We start from the raw sequence: 27,677 nt of genomic DNA, 5'->3' as shown, positions 1-27,677 counted from the left end.
AGCCGGGGCCGGAGCCCCCCGGAGCCCCCCGGAGCCCCCCGGGGCCGGGCGGGGTCCCCGCGTCCCCCTCGCTGTCAGCCCCGAGCCGGCCGGCTGCCAAAAGTCAGCCTGCACGCAGGCACGGACGCCCGTCGGGTGTCCAGCATCAGAGCCGCAGCCTTCTAGTGGTTTGTGATTTACACCCGCGCTTCCCGTGCTCTTACTGTGTACAAATACGGGACTAAACGCACTTGGTTAGGTGCACACGCCCAAGCTGTACGTGGTCACAGGCACGGGAGGACGCGCATCCCATCGCCCGTGTATTTCCCATGCACAGCTGGTGGAAGGTCAGCTCCTGCAGCCAGCACAGGGCAAGGACCGCAGGAAATGCCACGCAGTTACCTGTTATCTGCAGCCTTATCCTTCCACCTGCCTGGGAGGGGCGGTGGGAATTTTAACATTTCGCAGGGAGAGCCTTCACCCGGGGCACGTGAGTCCGTCCAGCTCCATCGCGTGGGGCACGGGCTGAGACCGACTGCTCCAGGCATGCTGTAGGCTAACTGCTGGCATGTCTCGAATGATTTTGGCAAAACGGGCTTGTTTTTGTGAAATCTGTACCTCTATCTCGGGTGGACAGAAGCAGAGAAAGACCCGATTCTGGTTCTGGAGTGAGGAGGACGTAACATGGGGCATAGGAGAAAGGATGACACAGTGACTGTACTTAGGTGTCGTCATGTGGACTCTCCTTTTTAACAAAAGCAGACACTGCCAGAACATATATATATATGTATATATATTATTTTTTTTTTTTTCAGAACAACCTCGATAGACAACCTCAAGAAAGAATGTGAATACTTTTTTTTTTGTTTGTTTTTTTTTTGAGTGGAAAGGCAGCTGTAGTAATTTTGCCCGGGGGAGATGACAGTGCTGAAATGCAAGTATAACAGAGTGATCTTCAGTAGCAGCAATCAGTCCGTGCCTGGTGCTCAGCAGAGAGGAGCCATAGCAATAATAGGATAATATTAGAATAACAGAAATAATAATGGATAAAATAATAAGACCTGCAACTAACAGTCTGTGTGACTTGAATCAAGGATTTGTTTGCAAGGCGCCCAAGGCCAGAAACAAGCAGACCAGATCAGCTCAGTGCTCCGGACAAGCCTGGTGTTTGCCTTCTTGTTCATCAGGGGCAGATACAGCAGGGATGGAGACTCCTTTCCATTCGTGATAGCACATCGACGCACATCCAGAAGTATTTCCTTCCAGTTCCAGACAGCTCATGACCTGTTCCCTGCAGACAGATCAATTTTCCTTTTGTTGCCCTTTACCTAGCTGAACTGAAAATGCTGACTATTCCTAAAATCACCTGAACTTGATGGAATGCTACATTTGCTTAATATTGTATTTTCAGCAGGCATTCTGTACGTTAGTCATGTTTGTAGTTCTGTAATTTTTAATTTTGTGATTTTATTTGATGTTGTCCTTTTTTCCTTGTATCATGTCCATTCCCTAGCAGTGTCCAAAAGGCCTTTTTGTGCTGTTCACTGTTATATGGGTTTACTCTTGCCAATGCATCTAGTTATATCTTCAGAGTGAAATACAAGCAAATTCCAATTGTTGTTTATCATCTTAAAGCTTCTAAGCTTTCTGTCTTTATTGCCTCTTACTGATTTTTGTTTTGTTTTGTTTTGTTTTGTCTTTGTATTTGAGTGTCACTGTGACTTTTCAGAAGTACAGAGTATCCTTACATGCTCCCATGGAAGTTGTTAATTAATGCCTTACAAACTCAGTACTTGACAATCCTGCAGAAAGCATAGCATTCAAGAGAAGGAGGAACTTAAATTTACACAATGCCATTAAAATGCTTCTGCTACTAGACGCTGTAGCAGAAAACAGATGGCTGTATCCCGATGTGCAAAACCTTCTTAAAGTGGGTTATCAGAAACTGTTGGCGTTTATCCAACTTTTTCTTTTGTCTGGGTGATGGGCATTACTATTGTAAATTTCTGTGGGAGCAAAGAGGCCAATCATGAATGCTGTAAAAAAAAAAAAATTATCCTCTCAGACTTTACACGTGAAAATTACTCCTACAGTCAAGGGTGAATTTATAGCCAGGGAAACAATCCGGGATAATGCCATTTGTTGAACTCTCTTTTTCTAGCATTAATATGCCAACTCAGAGACTTGATCCGGAGAATTGCTCTGGGTGCAAGCAAGCCCACGCGATTTTTGCCCCTGATAACCTGGGAGATTTGCAAACAGGAGGCTGTTTTCCAGTGAGATGGGTGTCACCATCAGGAGAAATGCTCCTGCCAGTGAAGAACTCAACAGACTGCAGAGCTGTCATCGTCAGAGCTTGTCACCCCTCCTCTGTTGGCCATGAGACACGTCTGCACAGAGCCCCACCACAGGCTGAGGCAAAATGCAGTGCTACTGCCAGCAGCAGACCTTGCTTGCTCAGTGCTGTGAGTCAAGTGGATATGTGGCCTTTCTGCATGGAAAAATTAAATCTTTGAATAAAGTAATAAAGTAAGAAAATTACTAGGGTTGTGGCATGGTCCACTCCAGTTTATTTGTGTTAGATTTGACATTTTTTTCTTCTTTTTAATAATCTCTAATATTCTACAGTCAAAATGCAAACCACTAATGCTTATTCAGAGGTCATTTCTTTACACTATAATGTTTGCAATAAGAGAGGGAATACAACTAAAACCACAATGCTCTGCTCTAAAAGTGTTGGTTCATGTATGGAAGAAAGTGTCAACTGCTGGTAGACCTTTTAAGTGGAATCATAACAATGACTAAACAAATTACTTCTAGATTTTGTGAGTGAGGTGTAAAGCCGATGTCCAGTTTCCCTGGCATGCTTTCAGAGGGTACCCTCAAAACTATTAACGAGGGATCTTGAGTTCCTATAGCTCTGTAAGAGATGGGTTTTCTGTTGTCCATCAACATACGAACACCTCACCCATTTTTTCGCTCCTTTCTTGTTAAGTATTTTTGTATTGAGCATTTGCTGAAATTAAAGGGTCGGTAAGTTCTTCCATGTCTCTTCTCCACAGTTTCTGTGATACATTAGTGATATCATCTTCAAGAGCCTACATCAAAAATCTGAGGCTTCAGAAAAGAGATTTTTTTTTGCCCCGTGTTTACAAATAAAAAGTCACTACCGGCTTCACCAAGAGGTTGAATAGGAGAAAATGAAACCAGACTGCCCCGTGCTCTACTTCAAAAGAACAGGTTGAGCAGGACATTAATATCCTGCATTCATGTTTCTCTTAACTAAACATTACTCTGAGAATCTACACATGACACCAAAGAGCACTGGCACACAGGAACAACCTTTGCTTTTGCTGCATTGAAATTTTCTTTGGTTCTCTGTTGGTTGTTTGCCAGCAGGGAACCACAGAGATGTTGGGGATTTTTTTGTGAAAAGCTCTGGGGATTGCTCATTTTTCTTCCCTAAAGGCAGGCTTGCATCATTTTTAAACAAGACTAGGATATGTAGTAATAGACTCAAATTTTCTCCTTGAGCATATCATATGCAAATACCATGAATTTCCATGCCTTAGGCTAAATTAGAGGTTTAGAGGAAAAATTCTTAGCTTTAATTTATGTTCTAATTTTCAGCTTTATCTGCTCAGTCTTGAGAAGAGAAATCGTGCCACGGTCTTCTCTAGTCAACCTCCAGGCTGGCTGGTATGTGGTCCCAAGCTAAAGAGGCCCTTGAGGTAACTGTTCTTGGGGAATATCCAAATATCACAGGTCACTTTAAATACACGTCCCTGCCAAATCATAATGATTGCAGGCAGATACCCATTTGTACACCTTTATGATTCAAAGCGGTTTTAAGCAGCCATTTTAACTCTGGAATGGGATTAAGGTAGCATTTGTCAGTGACCCTAGGCTTACTCCACTAGTACTTTGCTGCTGTGGCTGCACTGATAAATGGCATCAGTAAGTGATTCCATAAACCTTCCTCCTGGGAGGAAGGTAGCTCTCGCTTTGCCTCCGTCGTGGTGCTGCACACCTTTTCATATGGCTGCATGAGGCACCAGAACAGAGAACTGGTCAAGTTACAAATTCTCCCATATTTTGTCTTTCACAAGCTCAGTACCTGCACACTAACTGTATTTGGCTTCTTCGTGACCATTGCCCACTATTGTGAATATGTTGTTTTGATAAAGATCCCGTATTTATTATGAGTTTTGTGTTTTAAATTATTATTGATGGACTGTGCTTCAATAGAAAGTCTCTGTCTGCTTTTGAAAGTAAATTGACTGTAAATTCTGCTTGTGTTTAAAGAACTTCTTGTTTCCTTTTGAGCTCTCTTCTAAGTATGAAAGATGAAAATTCGAAGACGTTGTATGACTAAAGAGAAGAGGAAGGTTTTTCAGTCATCAGGGAAGATGATGAAGCTGAAAAGAGAACACAGTGAGCAGTCTGAGTATATCAAAGGTACTGAATGTTGTAACTATTTGTTATTTTTGCTGTTTATCATTTTTAACATAGTATGTTAGATATAGATTGTGTTTTACAAAACATTCAAAAGGTAAGTTCTTCCGCACAGCTTGCTCAATGCGAAAGGAAAACAAAGGGGTGTCAATGTTTACCTGTAAAACAATCACACTTGTGAGTGCGTGCCAAGTCTAGTTCAGTTCCGTAAGCATAGGATCTCTTTCAGTCTTTCATAAAAATTTGATATGTTGCTTAATGAGACCCTTGTAGATCTAAGTATTTACCTACATTCAAGTCTATTTTTTTTGTGACAATGATCTCCTTATCAGACTGTTCTCTCACCCAGTCTGACCTCTAGCCATGCATCTTCATTCTGTTTTTCCTCATGACTGTTTTTCTGCAATGTTGTAAATTACCTAACCCAAGTCGTTCAATGATCCTCTTGTGTTTTTCTCCTGGATAGCAGCAGGTTCTTTTTCAACAGACAACTGAAGTTGAATAGTGGTTATTTCTATAATTGTATGCAAAATTATTCAGGAGATACTACTTCTCAGGCTTGAGAGAGCTTTACTTCTACATCAGAGCTAGAATATGGAAAGATGTCTGAAGTGGAAGTAGGTGTCATTTTTATATCTCATCTGAGTGTAATGAGTCATACAGACTGTCCACCTAGAGGGCTATTTTTTAATTATGCTACAAAGTGGTAGTAATGCTTTACTGGACCGCTGATAAATGTATCGTAACTCCACTGCCAGAATTAGGTGCAAGAATTTAGTGCATTCCCTTTGGGAGATAACATTTCAATAATAAGTTATATGTATTGGAAATTTTTCTTAGAAGATGAATAACTAGAAAAACAAGACACACTGTGCACCTGCTACAACAGATGTGCAGTTATACAAAGGCTTTTGGAGCTCAAGGATCCTGTAGTGACATAAGGGAACTGCTGAGGAGTTTGCCACTATGGTCATATATTTGGCCTTACAGTCTTGTCAAGAAACCTTAACATCATTGCTCAGATACTGCCTTAAGTAACTTCTGTCTTTCTGTGAAAGTTTTAAGAAAGCCCTTTATTGTTCTACTGAACAATACTGAATTTGCTAAAGGGGACCTACTTACTATAGTGGGAGCCCTTTGTAATTGCACGTCAGAACACTATAACAGCAAGGATTAATAGGTTGTGCTGGATCTGTAATCTTCACTCTTCCCATACTGCTATTATTGAAGCAAAAGTATCCTGGGGGGCCAGGCTGGCTATAAAGACTTTGATCCAATCATCAGAGGGTTCGAGTGGTCTAGGTCCAACTAGATTTTTCCACCATGTGGCCAATTAGATGACCAAGTGGTTTTAGTTTAGATGGCTTAATTGGAATATGGGAGATGTTGAATCACATCTCTTTCCTATCCAAAGGGATTGGGAACTCAGATTTGCTACTTTACAGGAAAGTTCCCCAACTCCTAAAAGTAATCCTGGCCAAGATATTTTCCATTCTGTCCTCTTAAAGTGAACTATTTTTCATCAGATATAAGAGGTCAGGAATCAATGTGCTGCCTTGGTGGGCTGGCCTGTATTTCAGGCGATGTTTGCCACAGTATATAACACAAGAAATGTGGCCCTTGGGCAGAAATAGAAAGTGATTCCCAAGAAATCTTGTGACCTCAGAGTTGTTGAGTAAGCCTGGGCAGGGTTGAGGACCCACAGTATCATCTCTGCTTCCTCCATAGGTTGCGTTTTGGGAGGAAGAACTGGTCTGTACACCCAAACCCAGGACAAATTGAGTGTTGGCTGCCTGGGAGAGAGATCTGCTTTCCTGAGAGGAAAAAGCTCCTCTCCCTGTTGTTTCTTTTGGGCTGGTGCAAGAGCTCCTCATGGTTTTTTGACCGTCTCTCACTTAGCCCCTTGCAGGGGAACACCACGGCTCTGTCTGCCCCAGTCAGGTGCTGCTTGGTGTAAAGTCCCCTGGTATCACTCGTCCTGAATGCAGCGATTCCCCTGCTGGTTTTAAAAATACATGTGAAACCAAAAGGAAAAAAAAAAAAAAGCACTAAAAAAACCAGAAGCAGTCTAGATGAACCACTGGAGTCCGAAAAACCCTAACTCTCCCCTATGCCTGAAATGGTGTATGACAGTGGCAATTTTGGTGTGGAGAGGGAACGCAGTGGGTATCTCCCTAGTTGTCTTTGTACCTTAGCTCTGCAGCATCACGTCACTCCTGTGGCTCTCATCTTCATTGTTATTTATAAAGGCTCAGGTCTTGGGATTTCTATGGTCTACATTTTTCTGATGCTGCTTGCCTGGACTTGTCAGGATGAAGTGCTTAGGCTTTTAAAACATGTCTGAAAATGAAGTGCATTCTCTTTATTCCCCATAAATACAACAAACATTAGCAAACAGGAACAAAGAGCAAGGACTTAGTTCAAAATTACAGGTGCTTTTAAAAAATTGGTAAAATAAACTTCTGTGTTGCATTTCATGGTATATTTATTATGTGTTTATAACAGTCTAAGCAAAATTTCTGGTGCAAGCTTCCATATTTAACAAATATTATAAAATTGCTACCTTTTAACATTTAATTTTCAGCTAATTTTCTTTTAAAGGAATTTTAAATAGTCATATAGAAGATACTCCTTGGTGAGTGTTGCACTTCTCAGCTATGTGCTATCCATGTTTCCCAGTCAGCCCAGGTGCCACATACCCGTCCAGTGAAATCTGCTGGTTTCTGCCTGACACTTCGCATGTAGTTCCATAGCTGTTGTAAGTTAATATCAGCATGGGAAAGCCACTACCCAAAGGAGTGGCACTGCCAGGCCACAGTGTGACTTCTGCCACAAGTCATTTTTTCTCACCACCTCCCATGTGTGTTGGTATTAACATTTGAGCAGCAGGGGGGAGGATCTGGTTGGAAACCGGCCTGGCAAAGGAATGTAATAAAAACAGGTTTCAGTGGGATCTGTTCTATGATCTGACTCTCTGCATGGCTGCCCAAACACTTGTGTCAGTGTGGTGATGCCCGATTCCTAGGACTGCAAAAATAAATAAATAAAAATAAAAACTGCAAGTAAAAAATCCTGTCTTCATGACAAACATGAAGAACATTTTACCTCATCCCAAAATAGCATTTAGTTCTCACTTCTCCAAAGTAGCACATATTCTTGAAACCAGATTAAAAAATATAGAAGGTTTTAAGAAATTGAAGTGTTCAATACTTTTCATAACAAAAAAAATCTCATAGCTAAATTCAATCTCAATTCATGAGGACTTTTGACTCCTTGTGCTTTCAGCTTTCACATTATATTTTGGACATATTTGTTATTTCCTAAATGGTCTTTTTAGCCAGACCTATCCACTGCTCACAGAAAGCCACTGCACGTGTTTTATGCTGTCATAACTCCACTGGTTTTGAAAGGACTCCTCTTGCCTGATGCCCATGAAAGAGAAAAGAAAGTCAGGCTCAAGATTTTTGCAGTCTTAGACAATTGTCAGTGTGTGTTTTGCCATCTGAATAGGTAAGACCACACCTGAAATTTTTTTTATACTAAGCAATTTGAATAGGTTGCAAGATCCTTTGGACTACAAATTTCATGAGATCCTAACTTCTAGAAATCACAGCTTTTGAAATGGGCTTTGGTGTGTGGGCAGATGGCATAGCTACAACCTTCACTGCTCTTTGGTCTACCAAGATCCTCTGCAGAACCAAAAGTCTGCCAAAAGTCAGCAAAACAAAGTTATTTTCTGGCTTCTTACAATGATAAGAAATGTAGGAGGAGGAGAGTCCTTTAACTTCCCTAGAATTCCTTTTTGTTTCATGTTTCATAGTTTTCTTATGATGTATGTATTGAGCAAATTTTGTGTATTGTTTTAGAGAAGCAGCCACAGGGGCTAAGGAAAATAACTGCTTATCAAAAGTGAAAAATCAATGTCACACAGAAGGAAAGTTGCTTTTAAAATTTTCTCAGTGTATGGTAAAATTACTGTAAAAGGGTGGATTTTGTTTACACTGAACTTAACGTCAACATTCCTATTGATTTCATTATGAACCTGACACTGTCTTGTATGTAAAAGGAAAGACAGATGAATGGAAAATGCGGAAAATGAATTCTACCTTCCCTGCTACCTTCTGTACAATTTGTTCACTCTCACTTTAGCCTTAGTCCGTCTCATCATGATTTGAGAAAACTTTTCTTAAAGTAGTACCGTTAGATCAAAGGCTAGCAAGGTAAGAAACATATATAACTTGTTGAGCTTTTGCAAGGAAGAAAACCAGTCAGATGGTATAAGAAAAGGAGAAAATACCGGTCCCAAACATTAGATGACATCTGCTTAAAATCCCTTGTTTGCCATTGACAATCCCTTGTTTGCCATTGACACTCAGTTCATTGCCAGGGGACGAAGTCACTCTGCCTGTTCTGCCAGTTCCTCCTTTGAATTAGCCCCTTAAGCACTAATAATCTTGACAAGCCTGGAGTAACAAGAAGAGAGTAACCGCGAAACATCACAAATTATACAATGGGAACACACCTCTAAATCCTTCTAAACTGCCATTCTCAAGTAAGGAAGAAAAAGGTCACACGAAAAGAATCCTTATGTTACACTACAGTAAATCAAGGCTACTGCGCAGCCTTGCAGAAGAAATGAAATACCAGTAAAAATTTTGCATCACCCTTATTTTCTTCTTTTTTGGGGATCTGGAATAACTTTAGTAAATCAGAAGTAATTTACACAAAATAGAAAATATTATTTTTTCGCTCTAAATGCTCTAAAAAAAACAGGGATGGCTCCTGGTGTTTCTAGATTGCAGGAAATCTGTGATAGTTACCCAGATTTCTCAGTTTGCTCAGAAATTGAATTAGAAATGAATGTCTAGAATGTTTTTCTGCTAAAACTGGGCACATTTGAAGAGATGTCAGATTAGAATCTTACCGTATATCACCTGACATGTAAACGATCATTACAGGGAAACATCAGCTCATGGTGTCCCTTGCCCTGGAGCCTGGTAGCAGTGTTGGTGATGTTACACCTCAAACAGACGTGCCCTGGGGCCAGGGACTGCCATCGTTAGGGCGCAGTCACCACGATATACTTCCACAAAGTAGATAACTGACAAGCCACAATGACTGTCTTTCTGAACCACAGCTTCATCATCTTGAATATTGTCCTCAGTGGCATAGATCTTTTCTTCCTGATGCAGAAAAGAAGACTAATTTCTTCATTTCCACTATCTGTATCTATATCATAGACACTAAATATATTATACTATAGTATAATATCAGCTACACCATATGTCAGCTATACTGGAAGTGACAAAAGCACTCCCTGGGAGGAGGGGGGGAACTGGAGCTGGTTGGCCATCTTGGGGCATTCCCATCGCTCTGGGGTTCAAGCTCCATCCAGATAATCCACAGGAAAGCTGCCAAAAACTGAACAGGTTGTTTTACAGACCCAGAGCAGGGAGGAATCTGATTCTGTCTCTGCTGTGGTAGTGACAGTAACTATAATCACACTCCATTTTCTAGTGGAGAAACTCTTGTACAGGGATGCATCTCTAACAGAAATTTTAGTCTTGGCTCTGAAAGGAGCCACACAATGGTCTTGGGCACTTCACATGGTCTGGAGTTATTCTTAAATATTATTCACCACAGGGTCACTTTTTGAATGCTGTCTTGAGATGTGATTCTCTTCACGTTTCCATTTCTCTGGCTTCTTTCACAGTATTGTCTTAGATGTGGAAGATCTTCAAATAGTAGGTGCCTGGACCATGTTTCTGAATAGTCTTGCTGTCACTGGTGGTAACGCTATGCCTACACAGCAGTGAAGCATATGAAGATGTCCACAGGACCAGGGTTCTGCTATAACAAATTTCTTTTTAAGGTATATTGTCTGAAACCTTTACTTTCAATGCACATTTCTCAGCATACGCTGAGCTGGCAGATGTATATACTTCTTTTTTTTTTCAGGCAGAATTTTATGCAACATAGGAGGAATATGTTAAATGTTTCCTGGAAATGAATGAAATCCTTCCAAGAGTGTAAGCACCAGGAGAAAAAGACATGCGATACCCTGACATAAAAGATCATGCTTAGGCAAAGAAAACAGTTGGTTTTAGGTAAGTAATGTAGTATTATCCTATTACAAATAACCAGTCACATTCTCATGGTTTGTGTCATTTCTCTCTGCTGATTTCTAACTTTCCAGTCTTGTGCATTTTATTCATTACAGTTAGTTTACAGTGTTGAAAAATATCTCTTTTTTCTTTAACAACTAATACCATGTAGGTACCATTTCTCCTAATTAACAGTAGTGCCCACACAATTTGACTTTTAAGCTTGGTGGTCTTATCCTTGGGCTGCAACAGAAGGTTAGGATTACTGTTGTTGGCAGTTTTCTCGTGTCTTTTTTTTTTTTTTTTTTTTTTACATGATTGTTTAGTAAGGGATTGAGCAGATGAAAGAATTGGGTTTGCTTCAAATTACTGGGGTGAAATTTCAGAATTTCCACTTGACATGATAGGACATTTATCGTATGTTTTGAGCAGAGGTTCAGGGATTTTATTCATAATAATGTTTGAACTTACGGAATGAAACTGATTCAATATGGAGTATCAAGTTAAAAATGGCTTTAGAATCTATTTCTATGCATAGATTCTCAAAGATTATAGGAGAACAGATTTTGTCATACCAGCACCTCTTGTACCAAGGGATTTTTGCCACTGAGTTCAAAAAGATTGGGAAGAGGCCAACAAAGTCCATCTTGTTGATTTTCCCCACATTGCGAAACCATTTTAGCTACGGGTGCTCTAATAGCAGTGCTGGTAACTGTTTTGCTGGGAATGCTGATTGGAAAAGATAATACAGCTGGCATAAACATAAATCTCTCAACAAAGAGATTTGGAAGGGAATAGGAATCTTGCCTATTGGTAGCTAACTCCTCATCCGTGATTCCACCTCTGCTCCTCACTGTCTTCCCAGCCAGTAATTCCAGAACTGAGCTATGCCCAACAAAAACAGACAAACTTAAAGTGCTGGTGAGGGGGAGTTGGTACCCCTGGGCAGGCTGAGAGCTGGAGTAAGGGTGTGTGGGCATGTGCAACTTCTGCCAATGCTACTGCGGCATGGGGCAGAGCTATAGCCTCCAGCACACAAAGAGAGGAGTTCATCTGCTGACAGACTCACAGCCACCTCTTTCTGTGCTAGGGAGTCCCAGCCCCACTGGTAGCATGCAAACAGCACTTTTCTCAGTTTCTCATCCAGCATGCAAATGTTGGACAGGGCATCGGTAATTCTGGGTGCTCCGATGTGATTTGCAGAGAGGATGTCAATGGAAGTTAGCTGTGAACATACTGCTGACTATTGCTCAGGTAGGCTCTTTTTGCACACTTTTAGGATGATTATGCACGCAGGACATTTTGGATCACAGGTTTGTCATAATTTTTCTACTTTGAATTCAAGATACAGTGAATCTGGCGTTTATTTATTTATTTATTTATTTATTTATTTATTTTCTAGAAAACTCCTGGATTATTGTGCAGCAAGTGTGCCTATGAATTTTGAAGGGATTGGTATGTGGCAGCATAGCCCTGTTAATAAGTATTCTTCATTTACTTCCTGGGTGTGGACAGAGCTGGCTAAAAGGGAGAGAGCACTGCTGAGTGTTAATAAGTTCATGGAGAGGAAGGAATTAACGAGTTATGTGCTGTGATGGCAGCGAAGGCATTGGATGGAAATAACTCTGGAAGGGAAGGACCCTTGTATATAAGTGGATGTGCTGCTGATATGATCTCAGCATGGTCTGGTGAGGTATATCCAACAGAAAAGAGCAAAGCATAGTGCCCTTATTCGCAGATGTTTGTGAGATTTCATTTAAATTTTGCTCATGCTTAAGCAAAGATAGGCTGGTGCCCATGAGGGTGCCCAGAGCTGCCCGAAGTGGTCAGAGGGATGGAGAGCTTTGAGCTAGAGAGGAGCTGGGAAGTGGATGCTGTGTTTAGGCTGGCAAAACAAAGCCACAGAAGGGATGAAGACTGCTGCCTATCTGCCTATCAGCAGTGCAAATATCAGATGGGATAGCAATGAACACATGGCAGTAAGCTAACTGTGAACAGAAATGTGAGTTTCAAACAAGAAAGTGCTTCCTAACCATGAGACAAATTTCCTAAGCAGAAAAACGCTTTTTGCAGTGAGGTTGGTCAGATGCTGGAAGAGGTGCCCAGATTGCCATCAAATCAACAGCACTGGAGAAGCACAAAGCTTGAGTGGATGAGACTCTGAGCAACTTGGCCCAGGTTTGAACTGGCTGGTTAAGCAGGGGGTGGCCCAGATGACCTCCAGAGGTGCCTTCCACCCCGAAGATCCCATGTCCCATTAAAATGAGGACATTCCCAGACACCCTTCACAGCATGTTAATGACAGGCAGAAACAAAGAAAGGAAAACCTCTCAAAACCCAAACTGCTGTTAAGGCAGAACTTTATGACACGTTTATTGTGCATGTTGGTGGTAGGCAGGAAAGAGACCTGGGGACAAGGCTGTTTTTACCTGGTTTTGTGCCTTACAGGGAAGACACACAAAGACAAGGCAGAAAATGTTTAGCCATCTCTTTTTATATTTGGGTCTCAGTTTAGTAGCAGAAATGATGCTTTCCCTGCATTTTTTGAAACAGAGGAACCTAGCAAATTACTTATTGATTGTCTTTATCACTTTTTTCCTCAATTTATTTTTCACAAGATTCAGTATTTTTTTGCAGGAGAACTGAGAATGACCAAAATAATGAACAAAAGGAAGTGCTGAGGGTTGGAAAAAATCTATCATTTTTCAATGAAGAGGACTATAGATGAGGTAGAATGGGGATAGAGAAAAGAGTGGGGGGAAAAGGTGGGGAGGAAGGAAAAAGTCAAAAGAGTATTCAAGAGATGAAGAAAAAGGAGGCATGGGGAAGTAGAGTTTTGCTAGAAAGATCCACAAATTCCATTTATTTTTCAGTTTCAGTGTCAAAGTCTCTTCTTAGCAATTTAAAAGGCGAAATGAAATGGGGAAGCGAAGTGGACCTGACTTTCACTTTTGAATCATGGAATGACAGAGCTTGTAAAAGATGGGGCACTTGCCTGGGCAGAGTCAGCAAGAACAATTTGTAACTCCTCACCCAGTGAGACTGCTGTTCAGCTGGGAGGACCATCTCTCCGGGGGAGAGGCACTTGATCCTTCAGGTCCATTAATTCCTGAGAGTAGCAAGAAAGATCCCTTAATCGTTTGCAACTCAGTTTTCTTTCAGTGTCGTTCCACTGAAATAAAGACAGGCAATTTGGCTGCTGCTCCAGTAGACCTCCTGTTGACACAGAAATACATTTGAAGTCCAGGCTTATGTTTTACTGAGCTTCAATTTGATGTGCAGGAAAGCATCATTTTTAAAACAGTATTTTTCTGCATAGCCATATTTTTCACAGCACGGCCATGGGCAAGGACACACGTCTGAAAACTGAAACAAAAACCTCCGCCAGAAAAAAAAAATCTTTGAACCTTTTGGAAATGCCCTGTGTTCGTAGCCCACAGGCAGACAGTAGTGTATGGGCTGGCATCTCTCCAGCGGTGGCTCAAAACCCCAGTGCAATTACTAATACCCTGAAGAAAGACGTCATTCTGGGGAAGGCATCAGGCACTTCTGGTTGAACTGCTTGACACAGCAACGGAGAAGTATGCTAGCTTGGCAGCCGAACGTTGCAAAAGGGGCCAAGCGAAAAACCAAGTGTCTGTGCTAGTACAGAAGAGCAATTCTTTGATGCTTTCTTCCACCCCTCCTCAAACACTTGTTTACTACTTCCACTATGGCCAGCACAGTGTAGCAACAGACTCAAGCAGCAGCAAATGTCTCTGGTAATGTCTTTACCTTGCACACATTTTCTGTCAGGATATGCTGTCTTTCTTTCGCCATTTAATGGGGTTGATACTCCTCTGAACAGCTTAAAATTTGCTTTGCATCCTCTCCTGAACGTATTTTCTTAAATACATCCTTGCTACTTCCCCTTCCAATATCTCCTTTCAGCTTTCAGAACACTCAGTTGCCAGTGGTCTCGGGTCTATATCCTCCTTTGCATCCCGAAGACCTTTCTTCCCTATCTGATCCATCTTTCCTAGGTGGACTGGCTGTCCTTCACTCCCAGCCCGCTGGGCTCAACTCTGCTATTGTCTTTCAAAGCATTGTGCCACCTCAGGTGAGTAAGGATCATGGCTGGGGCACTCTCCTCCTTGGAGAGGAAGAGAGCAGGGTGTGTGGGCAGAACTCTGTGTGTGTGATGGCAGCCTGGGAATCAGGTTGGAATTGACCCCACATGGCCAGGGGCTGCTTTCTTCCAATCACTATATCAGGAGTTGCCATTAGCAGCATCACCAGACTCACGTGGGCTGCATGGTGGAGGGCTCTCAGGGACCTCAAGCACATCTACCATGCTGAGCTGATTACTGTGGGTGGCAATTGTGTTCCCGATGTGCATTCACTGTTGAGAGAAGCCAACATTGCTTCAAGAGAAGAAGAGATTTGCCACATGTTCAGAGTTGTGTTTTCTACACACGTACTTTGGTAAGAACAGTGCATTAGTGGCTGGTGTGCATGGCCCTGTTTTCCTCAGGAAACTAATTTCTAGATGTACTTGCTTTCACAAGTGCTTTGGGTTGGTACCAGATGATAGTTTGGCCACAGATTGAAAGGACCTGACGGCTATGATTTTGTTGTCTTTGTTGCCCAGTTGCACCCCAAAGGAAGCAGTGAAATAAATGATCACCCATGAGATCGTGCCAAAGCGTGGGATCAGAGTTTAAGACTGACTGTAAAATTTTGGGACAGATTCAGGAGCAAATCAAGCTCCAGCCAGTTCATATAGCTGCATGATCTGAATTGGGTTTGGCAGTGAGGGCAGGATATTTAGAAATTACACATTTATGTCTATGCATGAAATCATGTATAAGAACATGTATAGTGAGATGGTTTATTAACATGAATATGGGCTTCAGTGCCTGCAAATGGTTTTAGCCATGTGTGACTCACTAGCAAAAATCAGAATCATTCAGGTTGGAAAAGACCTCCGAGATCACCTGGTCCAACCATCACCCTACCACCAATGTCACCCACTAAACCATGTCCCTAAGCACCACGTCCAACCTTTCCTTCAACACCCCCAGGGTCGGTGACTCCACTACCTCCCTGGGCAACCCGTTCCAATGCCTGACTGCTCCTTCTGAGAAGAAATGTCTCCTCATTTCCAACCTGAACCTCCCCTGGCGCAACTCGAGGCCATTCCCTCTAGTCCTATCACTAGTTACCTGTGAGAAGAGGCCCAGCTCCCCACACCTTCCTTTCAGGCAGTTGTAGAGAGCAATAAGGTCTTCCCTGAGCCTCCTCTTCTCCAGACTAAACAACCCCAGTTCCTTCAGCTGCTCCTCACAGGACTTGTGTTCCAGGCCCTTCACGAGCTTTGTAGCCCTGCTCTGGACATGCTCCAGGGCTTCAGTGTCCTTCTTGTACTGAAGGTCCCAAAGATGTAGCATTAGATGTTTGGAGAAGGTCCTGGCACCTAAATTAGAGCAAACAAATCCTGGCTAAACTGCCTACAAAATGGTAAAGCCTGGACAAGAAGTAACTGAGCCAGTCTTCAGCACTGAGAGGTAACCTGACTTGTTTGGCTCCTACATGAGGAGAGAAGTCTCATAGCCTAGGCCCACCAGTGGAAGGCACAGTCCATGTCTGCAGCCCAGCACTGGGACATGCCCTTCTCAGGCGACTCAGCAAAGACCAAGTCACCTCACGTAACATGCCAGATCCATCTCTTTTGTTGTCTCATGCTTTCATTGGAGAAGTCAAAGTTGCCATCAGTGCTGTTGGAGAAACACCAGCACTCCATAGTAGGTTGGTCCTTTCTTCCTACTTTGACCAGTTTTCGGAAGGACTGGCAGTGATGATGGGCACAACATGGTCTCCCTGCCCAAGAAGGCAGGGGATGATGTGGAGCTGGAAACACTGGGAGCACCTGGCTGCACAAAGTCCTTTCAAGGAGAGTCTGGTCTGAGGTGACACAGTGAACAAGGTCTTTACCAGAACGTGCTGGTAAGGGGGAACATGGTGACCAGTCCAGGAGGCACTGCGAAGTGTGGAAGTTCAAATGGGTGTTGCAGCCTCTGGGTCAGATTTTGCTGGGCTGTTTTCTGGATAATAGGTGTTATAACAGATGCACCAGTAGCTTCAGTGTAATTATCTGGGTTGTAAGCATAGACTCCTTAAGCTCAAGGTCAGGGAAGCCCGTGCTTCAGTTAGCGTATATTTAAGAAAACAGTTAAATGCACATAAAAGTTAAACTGTATAAGTAAGATCCATTGTAACTGAATCCATCAAATGTTTTCTTGATCCTGCTTAGTCCAGTTACCATTTCATTTATTACTTCATGAAGTCATTCTCTCCAGACTAAGCTAGAATTATAGCCCTGTAATTTAGGGACCAGCTTTTACACCTGAATGCCTAAAAATATCAAAATGGTGATTATAAAGCCAAGTTATATGGTTTGAATTTGCACCTCCACTACAGACAATGAAGAAACAGAAAAAAAAAAGAGAAAAAAACTATTAGGAGAGATGTTTGCCTTCCAGCTGGTCTACATTCTTATAAAAGCAATAATTTGCGTCAAAGTAATCTAAACAGAGCAATCAGCAAAGGAAATTAAAACTGTCATTCTTTGACATAGAATACCACTTGATGAGAGTGCAGAACAGCTGTAAGCTAAATCAGCCACCTAATATTTCATTTTCATGCTGTCCTTTTATGTCCTCACAATAGTGTTACTAGCCTATGGCTTTTCTCCGGCAATTACATGGTTAGCACTGGTAGCTTGTGTTCTGCGGTAGTTGTGTATATTTATATGTAATATATGTATATATATATATTTTCATATTCTCTTGAAAAGCAAACAGGATAAGCTGTAACTGGTAACTGCTTTTGGAATGCGTATTACTTTCTAAGTCTTCTGAGAAAAGAAAACACAACTTCAGGCCTCAGTCCTAGAAAAGCAAAAAGAACCCAAAAAATAAACTCATTTGCATTTTACATGAGTATTTTTAGACGACATGTTTTGCTTATTATTCTCACTATTTTATTTTAAAATGTAAGGTGATGCAGACTTTAAAAAGGAAATTAAAAAAAAAGGAGAGAAAATCCTCCAAACAATTCAACCAACATGTGTATTCATTTCGGCCTGGCTGTTTACATAGTTCTAGAAAAGAATAACTTGGCATGTGAAGAAGCTAAAGTATTCCCATTTTAATACTCTTTTATCCATCCTTTTTAGCTTTGATTTCAGGCAAGTTTACAAAACTTGTTGCTAAAACACTTTTCTCAATGTCTCACTGCAAAAACAACCCACTTCATGCTCTGACTTGAATGGATCTTACTTTGACTAACATTTTCATTGAATTCTCCTTTGGACTTTACACAGAAGCCAAAGGGCAAGTCAACCAAGGAAATGTTCTCTTTACTACTGCTCCATAATGGAAAGAAAAATACCCTCCCCATCCCTTGTGACAAAATGGCAGTGAAAGTGCAGTCTGCTGGACCAGCCAGGGTGCTGCCAAAAGGGAGGATGCTTCCCAGAGACGGGAAGAGCAAGAAGATCCTCACCTCTGTTCTCCCCACTCCATTCAGGGCTTCCTCAGACAAACCTTGCCAACTTTCTGCCCTGCTTGTTGGTCCCTCAAAAAAATGAGCTAAATCAGATAAGCCCATTTTGTTCTCTGCTGTGGGTGGGTTTGTAGTATGAATTCTATCAGGAGGATACAATACCAATATTTTCACATGCACACACCATTTAGCAAAAAGAAATTCTAGAGAGCAAGAGGCTAAATGCATATTAAATATTAAATATTTTTTTTCTTTCTACACTTGATTTGCTGAGTTTGAGCCTCTGGGGAATAGTTAGCTGTTTTTCTAAGTCTATCATCACAAGGGATGACAATTTCATTATTATTATTATTACCGTTATTACTGTTAACATCAAAAGTCCACCTGAAGAACTCTGAGGATATTATGGCTCTAATAGTGGCATCAATAACACTTAATAAAGTACTAGGAGGTCATGAGGTTCTAAAGTGAGTGAGACTGAAAAGAAATGCTTGCCCTCAGCTTGCTTGTAGTCATTCTTCCTGAAGATAAATTGCCTAAAAAGAAAAATAGAGATTTGCTAATTTTTTTCAGTATAAAATGTGTGGGGAAAATTACTGGTACAGTATAGTTAAATACCCTATCAAGCAAGCGTAAGGACTTCAAGCCACCCTTCAACTGCAGAAATATCTTGGCTGGTGTTAGTCCAGTATAGCTGGGTTTTTGGTCAATACAATTTTAAATGTTTCTTTTCTCTTTCTGCCACTCATGGTGCTAATACACAGTAAGGATTAATGAGAATTATGTAATCTTCAAGAATTGAAAATGCCTCAAGGAAAGTATAATTCTGTTTCTTGGCTACATTCAGCCTTCTGTTGTGTGAGGGAGCCTAGGATTCTCCATTCTGGTAACATTACTGCTGTGTTCAGGTATTAGTAAATGAGAAGGGAGAGATTTTCAGAGGCATAAATAACAGTGGTAGATCCATTTCCCATGGGAGTTAAAACTACTCTTACCTTCTCCTTTAAATAGCAAGAAGTTTAAAAGAAATCCATCTCCAAAACCAAATTTTTCCTATTTCAGATTTTAGAGATTTTATAGAGACGTCTCATGCTTTAGTTTTCCTAAATAAAAATCTTTTAATAGTTAGAAACACAATTTTAGCTGCCTTTCTACAATGTATAACATTTTCTTAACTGCTGCTAATATCTTCGTCTTAAGCACAGGTCTTGGTAAGTTCAGCTCCCTGTCATTCTGCTAGAGCCCTGCACCCTCTGAGAGGGTTTGTCAGTCTTTTCTTCCAGCCTGGCACATTCTTCAGAGTGCCACAAGCAGAAAGTGCTCTTGACTGAGACACAGAGTGATTCCCCAATACTGGTCACCAAAAGCTCGAAGGTGAGAGCAGATGCAAATAAATCTAACGTTAACATTCCTAGAGAATGGTATTCTCACATGTTTATCATAGCCCTCAGGTACCCTGCACTATCTGAGTGCCAATAATTGAAATTAAGTCATCAAATAGTTATTAAAAAAATGTAGAGCTACCATGCAAGAGAGGGTGGAGAGGCAAACTTCTTAGTACACATATGACTTGAGCTGCTTGTCAGGGGCTCTTGCAGCTTTATTATTATTATTATTATTATTATTATTATTATTATTATTACTATTATTACTTTTTCCCCAGGTAGGTTGTACTTAAGTAATTAAAAATCTAGTGGTTACCCAGAAGATTGCCAAAGGAGACTCCAAGCAGAATGCATTCTCCAGAGCAGTAGTATGTACATGTACTCTCCATAGCTAAGCTTGGATATCCTCCAGAAATTCAAAGTGATGCACATGAAGATTTTTAGGCAGAGAGGCCTTTCTGTCATTCACATTAGAGTAGAGGAAATGTTTCGCCATCAATGTCATGTTCTTCACTCCCTTAACATGGCTGCTGACGTGCTCCTTACAGCAGTGTGCTTCTTCTAACAGTTCTTAATTATGCAAGGGGAGGGAGGGGGACAGTTGGTGTTGTTCATGAGCATCCACTTGCATCAGTGAGCCTGTGGTGATATACTGCCTTGAGTGACAGAGAGGAACTACACAGGGGTATGAATTTCCAAATTTTTAAACTACCTAGCTAACAAAACTCTCTGTAGAGTTGATCAATTTGGTTTTTTAATGTATTCTTGGTATTTCCTTGCAGTTCATTGAGGTTTTGGGGAGCAATGTTGAACCTTTGGACCAAAGCAAAGGAATGACAATGTGACTGAGTGAGTAAACTGGTGAATGGTCTTGTAAGCCTTTTCTCAGATTGAGCTTTGATGTGCATTTAACAGAAATCTCCCCAACAATTGTGGTGAAACACAGATTTCAGCTGCAACAGTTTCCAGATCTGGTTTGTGCTTGTGCTGCTGATGGAGACGAGGCAAAAGAGGGAAACAAGATAAACAGGTATGGGGTTAAGCAGTGCAGGGCTGGAGGGATTGTTATTTTTTTTATTTTTTATTTTTTGGTGTAGACCTTCCTTAACACCTGGTAAGCTACAGACTCTGTTTTAGCTAGTGCTGTAGGGAGGGCTACTTTTCAGAGGGGACTCCGAAGAGAAGATACGGGCATTTTTGAGCCAGCTATCCCCAGGAGACACACCAGTCAGGTCATGGTGGTCCTTGGGTGACCTCTGGCAGCCTGGCTTAGAAACTGGACAGAAACCAGGTCCTGAGCCTGGAGCCTGACATCTGCGAGGATGCAGTCACGCCTGAGGATTGCATAGCTGAATTTAACTCACTCCTATAATTCCAGTGGTAAGGACTGGTGAGAAGTCTCTGCTCCTGACGCTTCCCACAGACTGTTTCTTGGCTGATCCTCTGGCAGTGGCCCAAAACCAACAGTGTATTCTAACACGTCACCAGGGTTTGTCAGCAGAAATTTAGGGAAAAAAAAATAACCACCAGTGTTGATCATTTTAATCTTTCAGAAGATTTCAGAGTGCTGAGCAATGAGGCTTAAAGAGTTAGACAAGGAGCAATAAGGAAAGAGTGATTATTAACCACGTCTGATGAGAATAATATTGCAGATCCTGTTCCGAGTTTCATGGATTTGTAGTAAATCCCTGGCCTCATGGTTTTGCATATCGTACTATTTCAAAATTCATAAGACCATTATTTTTTCTTCACTAAGCCCTATTTTTCATGGTGTCTACCACACAAACCACCCAGAAGCAGCTCATAATTTCCCAGGTCTCTGTGGTGACTAGGTCATGTAACCACACCCGCCTTCACTGCTACCCTCTGTCACTTTTCCTGTCTCTGCATTTGGCTTCTGCCTTTTTGCTGTATCTCAGATCATAAAATCTGTGGGGGAAAGTCAACTTCCATGTGAGTGATACACTGCTCTTTGCCATGAGATTTACTTCTGGATGGGGTCTGTACACTATCCTTTAACATTAGGGAAAAGAAAAGCACTATATAGGTCTATCTGAAGGGTTTAGGGACTATTAACACTTCCTAAAGGGTGAGCAGTACAGCCTGAAAGTCTGAAAATCTCCTTTATCTGCTCAGACAGCACTACAAACTGTTTCAGTGTGGCTGGACCGTGGGGAGCAAGGACCTGGAAAGCAAAGAAGTCTCCCGTGTGTAGAGCCTGTACTGAGACCTTTATGCAATAAAGCAGGAGACTAAGCAAAAACCTATGCAGAGACCTAGCAGTAGTGCTGTAAGGGTGTATAATTCATATTCTGAGTTAAAACTGTGTAAGTAACCTTAAGTAACCTGGTTAAGAGCCATTAACAAAGTTGCTTTGAGAGTTACCATACATGGGTCTACAGCGTTGCCTAAGTAAACCAGACAGGAAAGAGCAATTGGACTCAGTCCTACCCTCTCAATGTCTTTCTTGGGGATGAGACTTATTCCTATCTTCTTTTGACTCCATGAGGTGAAAGGCCAAGTTGTGTGCCCATCTTGGAGACATACTTCCTTGCTCCAGTGCCCTTGTGGTGGTTCTCAGAAAAGCCAACACGTGATTTACTAGAAGGCATACTCTCTTTTCAGAGGGATCTTCCCCTAAAAACACCACAGAGGGTAGGGCTGTGGTGAGACAAGGTTTTCTTCCTCACATTTATTTTTCCTGTGGAAAAACAGAGGATCCAGGTTTGTGCTGTTCTGGATTTATACGAGTGTGTATGCCCAAGGGCTCCTCTGTTGTTGACCATCCTGTTTTGCTGGGACCACACCACAGGAGATGCTGTAGAAGATCAGCGCCAAAAAACACCTCACAAAAAGGGAAATAATGTCATCCAGTACTTTTATTTGTACAGTGCAGTCTGAATCCATGCTGACTACACAACACAGCGCGAGCTCTCTCTTTACCTGTGTAAGCCACTGCCTTGTTCCCAGGTGCACGTGTTATTAAATGAAGACCAAAGGGTTGGGCGAAGGGTGAGGGCAGCAGCCCAAGTTCCAACTTTCCCTGACTCACTGCTGCATCCCGGCCACGTTCTCATGTGGCTTCCAAGCAAGCAACTTTTTCTGCTGACTCACGGTCTTACAAAGTGTTTTCACCTCATGATTAATCCTTTATTTATTTATTTATTTATTTATTAATCCAGAAAAGAAATGGCAAACTCGCTTCTGATTTCTGCTCTCCTCTGCCCTGGGGAAAGTTGCTGGGTCATAGAAAATGTGGATTCTGCTCTGATTTATATCACTTCCTGCTTTTTCTTAATCTCCTTTCATACCCAGTGTTATCTCTGGGATATGGGAACCTCCACAGCTGCCTTGGGGAACCTCCAGCTGTCTCACTTACTCTCTGTCCTGTTAACCACCCGTTACCCTGCCAGAGGACAGCTGTCAGTGCCTTTCGGGGATTTCATTCAGCACAAACTGCTGCAGTAAAAAGGCGCTTGTAATATTCCTGCTGCCTTTCCTGCTCTTACTGTAAGTTGCAACAGCTTGGACAGCCTGTTTCCACACACAGTCACATGTTAAATCCCTCTTGACATCAGCGGATAAGCTTCCCAGAGCCTGCAGCCCGGCCCCAGCAGAGCTGGTGCAGGAACCCAGGACCTGAGCTGGGTTTTCTTGCCCCAGTATTAGGGAACTCCTGGGATTTGTAGCACTTCTGGGGCAACCCCACTTCATCTGCAGAATGAAGCCTCTGAGATTTGCAGCTTGCTGCAGAGGCACCGTGCAAGAGGAATGTATTTTTGGCAGCATCAAACAGTATGCACTGAGGTAGGTTTGCATCAAAAACAAACCTTGAGGCTCAAATCCCACATATAATAATCCAGGTGCCCACATTGGGCAGTGATTTATTTTTCTATTTATCATGTGTTTCAAAGAGAAAAGTTGTTTTTACATCCAAAATTCTGTGGAAAGCCTCTCCAGCTAAACCCATGAGATTCCCCACAATAAGATAATGTAACTAATGCCACAGCACATCAGCTGTCAGCCACCTGAAGGTGCCACAGGTTGGCCAAGTGTTTAAGTCCAGAAGTCTGTGTATATGGAAGGTGTTGTCACTTTTTACATTGGAGGGGGAAGGAAAAGTTACTTTCGGTTTTCAGCATGTGACTACACCTTGATTAAAAGTTAAAAAAAAAAAAAGCAAAACAATACGAGTACAAAACCACACTGCTATTGAAAAACAGGAGTTTGTATACATGCTGAGGAGCCATCACAGTTTAACTGTACTTGAAACACAATCCCTAATTTCCTCTGTACAAAGCCGGTGTCGTCTTTACTTCACCCCCCTCCTCCCTGCTCTCTGCCCAGCTGGCCAGTCCTGACACAGCCCACAGCTGTCACAACGCTTATGCAAACAGAATATTCAGAAGAATGGGTGTCTTGATGTGAGCCCAGTCTACTGAACGTTACGTTGAGAGTAAAGCTGGCTGTCAGGAAGGTGGGGGGAATGTGAATGGAATTTGGCAATTGTTGTTGTGTAATTTCCAAATACCCTAAACATGGACAGAAGAAGAAACTGACTTGATTTTTGGATATTTTTTTTTCCTTCAGTTTAGATCACCCTTGCCAAACATTTGACGTCAGAAGCAATAACTTCAAAGCAGTGCACTAAGGTGAGGTGTCACTGGAAGAGGCGTGTGGGACGAGCAGAAGTTCCCTGGGCAGTGTGGCATTGCAGCAAGACGCGTGTTCACTCCTTGAGGAGCCGTGCACAAAGCACTGCTGTTTTCACATCCTGTTACATTTCAGGAAGCCTCTCTCAGTCTCCCTGAAAGAGAATGAAGTGGTTTCATTCTCATTGCTTTGCAGATGCCAACAGTTTGCTTGGTTTCAATGGAAAAAGGGAAGAGCAAGCACCATCCGTTGACCAGAAATCAGATGTACCTGCTGAGAGAGAAAAGAAGCTGCAAGTCTTGCTGGCTGAAATAAGTTTACCTTATTTCCTGGGAAGCCTGTGAGGAGAAAAAAAGGAATGTTAACCCCCTTATCTCTTCCCAATTTCCGAAGCCCTATTATCTGATTTTCACAGTCTCAGGATGACTCAGTCATCTGAAACTTAGTGTTCAGTGCCTCTTGAGAGCCATGGTCAGTATAGCATAAGTGTGCTAAAGGAGAAATGCAAGAGGAAATGGTTGTGATTTCTCGAGAGCGAGAGCTGGAGCTGTTGTTCAAAGCTTTCCAAGATTGTGCAGGGTCCTCTCCTGCTTCCTTTTTCTATGAAAGAAACTGTGATGAGCTGTGCTGAATCCTGAGCATGAAGAAGAGGTGATCCCTGGCTGACTCAGTGGCTGCTAGCAGTAGCAATATCACTGTAATTAATCAAACAGGCAGTCCCCAGTAGATTAGCTACAGTCATTCTCTTTGTTGTGCAGGCAGGGAATTCAAGGTGCAGGGAAGCTGCTTTGTCCAAAGACATAAGGAATGAATGTCAAAGCCCCCATGAAAATCCTTGAGGCCAAATGTTATTTTCAAAAGTACACATTACAAGTTATTTACATCTTAGAAATTATTTATCTGATGTTTCACGCTCATCTTTACTGATTTTTCAAGCCATGTGACAATTTAAATTTTGATGTCTAATGTTAGAATTAAAGGTAAGAGAACATGAGGCCTGGAAGTTAATCATAAAGTGCAATGAACCTGAAACGAAGGGTAACTTGCTGCCTGTTTTCTACAAATGGTGTTTCAATGACTAGAGTTTCTTAAAGAAATAACCATACTCTGATGTTTCATCTGCTGGATGAATAAGTAGATTTTGCCCTGGTAGCACAGACTAAGAGAGACACCAGCTCGCTCTAATCAGAGGAAAATCAGAGCACATTGCCACTACATATCAGATTTTTCTCAGCATCACCAAAAGCTGGACTCATTACAACTGTCTTGTTACAAACCACTCTTCTTAATATTCACTCTATTACAATTGAGTGACAGGTGTTTGGAGTTTAAACACATATTCATTTGGACTGTAATAAGCCTTTTGTCACAGAACTAAATTGTTATGCTCCATTCTTCCAACTCCAGAATTTGCTACAAGCCACACTTCCTGCCTACAGCTTTTAAAAGATACCGAGCTTTGTGAATTTTCTCTGTTAGCATAGACTCTATCTCAAACAAATGGAATTTTAATATTTATTGTTTACAGGTCTTGTGGGCTAGAGCAGAAGTGGAGATGGCACTCTCTGAAAGATGTTATAGGAGTTACAGTTGGAAGATATTTAGGCTATACTGCAGCCTGCAAGTACCATATATATTTGTCCCTACAGCTGTGTTTTCAGAAGCCTGTCAGCACAGCTCTGATCTTTTCTTTAAAAAAAAGTAATAATATTTTGCAGCAATTTAACAGACACCAACTGAAACTGGACAGGACTCTAAAACAGTTTTTTTTTTTTTTTTTTTTTTAAGAAGGTGCAATGTGGCTATTTCCTATGAGTGTGGCTGATGGCTTCATCCCAATACCACTTCTCCCTGCACATTAGGTAACCACGGCTTTTGAGACTGGTTTTGGGGCTTTGGGACTTTCAAAAGGAAAGTTGTCCTGTTTCTTCATATTTTTCCATGCAGCCAGGAGTGCCACGTGTTTACACTGGCTGATCTCATGTCACACTACTGGTCTTTGCTGCTGAATTCTTAACGTTTCGGTCTTTGCTGCTGAATTCTTAACACTTCTGCCCTAGTGGGAAACTCTCATTGAGAAAAACCAGGCTTCTCTGTCATGTCCAACAGCAAGGGTTAACTGAAAAATAATTTCAGAAAGGCATGTTCTGGATTGAGAATGATGGGATCATGCTGGTTCCCTAGCACTGTGTGGTGGTGTTAAACTCCCCCAGTTCTCATGTTGGCTTGGCCACACTCAGCCAGGGTTTTGATAGCTCTGCGGGCACCACCAGCAAAAATTTCTGAGGAAAAGTGGCCTGGCTTGCTGCCACCTCTTCGTCTGCTGAAGTTGTTTCTGAATTTCCTTAGAGTCAGTGAGATCACAGCCTCTAAACACTCCAGCTTCCCAGCAGTATGCTGGAGGAAAGGACGCGGTCACTAATTATTTTATAATGTTTGGCTTAATATCTGTTGAAATTAAAAACAAATTCCATCTATCATCACCCCTCTGAAATAGGATGACCTTTTTCTTCAGCGCTCCAGAAGCTGGGTATGCTTGTCACAGCTCCCTGTTTGACATCTGTATTTGTTTTTTGGTAGCGATGGGGACTGCGTGTTGGTGTCCTTACAAGTATCCTGTACATATATCTCAGGTATTGCTCTTGCTTTTTACCGTTCTGACTCTGAAATAATAGTGCAAAATTTAGTGCACAAGATATGGTAACTCTCCCCTGGGATCTAGGTTTTGTGTAAGATTTATTATGCCAAAGAATATAACTGGCATAACGGACTTCAGTTTTGAAAACCTCACAGTGTCTCTTCCAGTGAATCCTACCCCTCAGAAATCATGTTTTCAGTGGCTCACTAAATTACCGTGGAGTCACCCTCTTAGGAAAGACTTTCTCATTCCATTCTTCTGGAAAAGGAGCCTTCAAATGCTCTTCTGGAAATGGTAACCCAGCAGAAGCAGATGTTACTGGTTCTCTGGACTCTCCCTAACAAGCAAGTCTTTTCACTCCTCAATGTGTTACAGTTTTTCTCTAGATTAAATTACACTCAGCTACTTCTGCTCAGTGTAACAGACGTTGAGACACCTGGCTGGCTGGTTTTGGCACCCAGCAAGCAGGTGAGTATGGCTGTATGCTGATAGGAAGCAAGTTGCTCCATCAGACACAGTGGAACAAGTTGTGCACTGAGTCAGCACGCGGCCTAGAAGGACTTGTGAGCATTAGTAGAGTCCTCTTCTCACAAAAAGAGTAAAGTATCCGTTACAGAGACAAGAAAATGCTGTCTAACAATGCTTGCTGGGTACCTTAGTCCCTGCTTGTGTGCACTGTCTTTATTCTAAACTGTTTTATTTATTCTAAACTTTTTTTATTTTTTTCTCTTTTTCTTTTTCTTTTTCTTTTTCTTTTTCTTTTTCTTTTTCTTTTTCTTTTTCTTTTTCTTTTTCTTTTTCTTTTTCTTTTTCTTTTTCTTTTTCTTTTTCTTTTTCTTTTTCTTTTTCTTTTTCTTTTTCTTTTTCTTTTTCTTTTTCTTTTTCTTTTTCTTTTTCTTTTTCTTTTTCTTTTTTTTT

At 41.7% G+C, this 27,677-nt stretch overlaps 1 long non-coding RNA gene across 3 annotated transcripts; it reads left to right on the top strand.

Moving 5' to 3' along the window:
* On the top strand, positions 1–27,677 carry LOC106030195 (uncharacterized). Of its 3 annotated transcripts, none has more exons than XR_007165671.2 (7): positions 1–2,444; positions 3,610–3,710; positions 4,306–4,437; positions 10,148–10,306; positions 10,393–10,541; positions 11,941–20,498; positions 24,059–27,677. It is a non-coding gene; the product is annotated as an uncharacterized lncRNA (long non-coding RNA). The 3 variants fall into 3 exon arrangements; XR_010829178.1 differs by having other exon boundaries at positions 11,941–25,983; positions 26,702–27,677; XR_010829177.1 differs by having other exon boundaries at positions 11,941–27,677.

The sequence above is a fragment of the Anser cygnoides genome, chromosome 2 (genome assembly GCF_040182565.1).
Source record: "Anser cygnoides isolate HZ-2024a breed goose chromosome 2, Taihu_goose_T2T_genome, whole genome shotgun sequence".
NCBI lineage: Eukaryota > Metazoa > Chordata > Aves > Anseriformes > Anatidae > Anser > Anser cygnoides.
The sequence above is the reverse complement of the archived record's forward strand: the minus strand, read 5'-3'. Positions and strand labels throughout refer to the sequence as shown.